Source organism: Haemorhous mexicanus, chromosome 19, assembly GCF_027477595.1.
Source record: "Haemorhous mexicanus isolate bHaeMex1 chromosome 19, bHaeMex1.pri, whole genome shotgun sequence".
NCBI classification, from domain to species: Eukaryota; Metazoa; Chordata; class Aves; order Passeriformes; family Fringillidae; genus Haemorhous; species Haemorhous mexicanus.
In genome coordinates, this window is record NC_082359.1 from 3107798 (window position 1) to 3111285 (window position 3488).

Sequence of the window (3488 nt, forward strand, 5' to 3'; positions counted from 1 at the left end):
AGAAAGGAGTGGCTTGGCTGCAATAAACCTGCATATTTACCTCACTGTGGGTGAATACTTTTTTTTTTTTTTTTAAGTGGTTGTACCTGTAAATCTAGTCATGGAAGATGCGGTTCTTTCAGTTGATGATGGTAAGCAATTATCTGTGAGGAGTGACCTGGCACCTGGGGAAAACCCAGGGGTCCAGGATCTGGGACAACCTCTGTGTCATCTGTCAGCTCAGCAGCATTAGTCAAAGGAGAAACAGTCCTGTGCTCTGGGAAGGGGAAAACTTCAACCTGCTTCCATCTCTCACATGGATACAGGTAAAGATGCATGTGAACACAAGACCTGGACCCAGGAGCTTACTGGGCTGAATTTCAGGCTGTTTAGACCATGGTGTTGGCTCTCTCTATTGCAGCTAATCAGCTTCACATTTGAGTAAGTTCAAAGTTCATCAGAGCTTGGGGCTGCTCTCCCTTTATTTGCTCCTCTGACTTCAGAATTAAGCTAAGCAAAGCAAGTGGCCACAAAGATGTGGAACACACAGGTTATAGACAGATCCTCACAGCTCTGAGTAAGGAAGCTTCCCCAAATGATGCCCATGATCCTCTGAGCTAGAAGGGGTCAGAGAAATCCAGGGTATTTAGAACAATATATCCAGGTGCCAGGCACATTTCTGGGCTCTGAGGATATCTGAGAGTCCCATTCCTTGTTTGATATTAGGGAATCATTATTCATTTACAGCCTTTGGGGTGTAAAATGTGACCTTGAGGTGACACTGACCAGAACAAGCAGTCAAGGACGTGGGAAGCACAGCAGACCTTGCAGGTGTTATTTCCTCCAAGATGAATTCGAGGGCTGGCACTCTGCTCATTGGCAATGATTTTCTCCCGGGTAAACTACCCTGTGGCAATTGTGGCTAATAAAAAGCATCAAAAAACCTATAATACAATGGGATTACTTGAAAGAGTGAAATTTTAAAATCTCTCTATTGTTTGAGTAGCTATACTCTTATAAAACAGTGCTACCTTTGATAGTTTAGGCATCTCTCCCAAACACATTCTTCAGTTTGTCTACATGACTGTGAAATGTTAGCTTTAAATCCAACAGAGAAAAAATTAACCCTGAAAGCTGCTGAGCTTCCAAAATTCCCATTAGTTCTGACCTTCCCTGCTGTGTATTTCAGTGGAAAATAAAAGACTTATTTACTAACCTTAATTATCAGGAAACAGTTTGCCTAAGATAGGCTGCAGATGGCACTTCTTTACAGAGATTGACACATTTTCCTCCAGGTCCTTGTACCTAACAAAAAGTTTGGTTTTCATGAATTCCATTTGTGTGTCAGCCTACAGAGGCAAGCAAAAGAAAACATTAGTCAGGGACTGATCTACCCTAATGTGCCTCGTGTTCTCACCCCAGCCTCTGCAGAAGAGAGCCCAGAGGCTGAGCAATACTGCAGCCTCTGTCCACAGCTCCTAGTGTGGCCACACCAACAAAATTCCAAGGTTTGAAACACTGATGGAGAACCAACATCTAAAAAATAGTAATCACACAATTCCTTTCTTTATGTACCTGGAAACAAACTTGTGTTTTTTATTTCTGTGGGCCACAAAGAGAAACTAAGTAGAAACCACCATCATCTACAAGACTGTCAGAAGGGGAGGCAGCTGTGTCAAGGCTCTGACTATCTCATCTCCACATCCTCCTATCTGCAGCCCAAAGAGGAACCTGGAAGCAATGTAGGTTGTTGGTGTACCCAATGATTCAGTGCATACAAAAGGTATGCACTGAAAGGTCAGGCAGGTTTTCACATTGGAAATAGGCTAAATCTTTCTTTGTGTTAAAGCTTTCAAAGATAAGCAGGAGTGAATCTCCTGATGTAATGAGGGAACACCACATCAGAACACAACAGTCATTTCTTTTCCTCACTCTCAGCTAGCACTGTGCTTCTGTGGGTCTCTCATCATCCTCAAGGGTCTCTTCAAGCAGTTTCAGGGTTCCCATACTAGACAAATTGACAAATAATTTGATATACTGAGGGTATTTCTCTAGCTTTGCCTGTGAGCCAGGGCAATTTATTGAGGTAAGAGAGATTTTAACAGGAGTGAGAAAAGCAAATAGTTGAAGTAAGATAACACAGTGCCTCAGATCCATGTCTATAGTGAATGCTCCCCTCTGGATAGAGCCTGGTGACATTCAGCTTATCATGAATATGTCTGCTCAGCCCTGATAGACAAAACAGAGAATGGAGGAGAGGGCAATTAGCTACAGACCAGCGAGGAACTGGTTCAAATTCACACCCCAGGCTGCTGCTGGAGAGCAAATGGGATAAATGTGATGGATCTGCATTCCAACTGAGCAGCCACAGCTGTCTGATGGGGCACAGGGCAGCTCAGCAACTGTGCAGAAGCTGCAATTGCTGTTGCTGTCCTCAGAAAATGGGAGAGTTACTGGCACTTAGCTGAGTCTCTTACAAACTTTTGTGTAAAACTCTTCCTCCTGAGGATGACAAATGATAAAGCAATGGTAAAACAAATAAACTACAAACAAAGAGAAAGATGCATCAGCATGCAAAGTACCTCCTACAGAGGAGCTCCTCTAATCTTTTCCCTGGCATTCCTCCACATCTCTTGATAAAGCAAGTAGATTTCCTTGGGGATGCTCTTCAGAAATGCTAAATTATACAGAATCACAAAAACAGACAAAAAATTTGTAATTATTTTATTTGCAGAAAGCCATGTGCTATGTTAGTAAATTCTCTACCCTCCTTTGATAGTTTCCTAGTCAAGCAGTGTGAACTTGGAAAAGAGTTCACATTTGCAAGTGGACAGACTATAAATTCAAAGGCTCTCAGCACAGCTTTCCTAAAATGGTTCTAATAATGGAGAATGGCAGTAAGAGAATTGTTTAACACTTTTTTTGATGTCAAAAGTCCTTCTTCTCTTTCTTGATTAAGTGAGCAAAACCTGGCACTAATTAGAAGAATTGGTCACAGAAGGATAACAAAAATGTGGGAAACTAAAATGTGCAATCAGTTGAAGAGGAATTACTAAAAGGAAAAAAAGATCTGAAGTCCAGTAGGTATGACGTAGATAGAAGAAAAAATCAGCAGGAAAACAGGTGTTTTCCTAAAAGGTTATCAGAAAGAAAGCAAGGTCATTCTGTTTTTATTCCCTGAGAGGATTAGGTTAAGAACCATGAACAAAACCACGTATTTATCAAGAGACAAAAGAGATAACAAGAATGAACACTTTCCAGACTAATTTTCTGATTAGTATCTCTGCAGAGGAGAAATATCAGAGGACATAAAAATAGGTCTATGTGCAGACAGACCAACAGAAATGGAGCAAGGAAATACATTCACTTCTTCAGCAGCTGATTAAATTATCTCTGTGTGATCACTAAGTACACTCAGCCCTGCAGAATCTCAGCATTGCCAATCTTATAGAAACAACAATCTCAGGGCTGAATTCTTCCTACAAAACAGACCAAGACTACAAAGAATT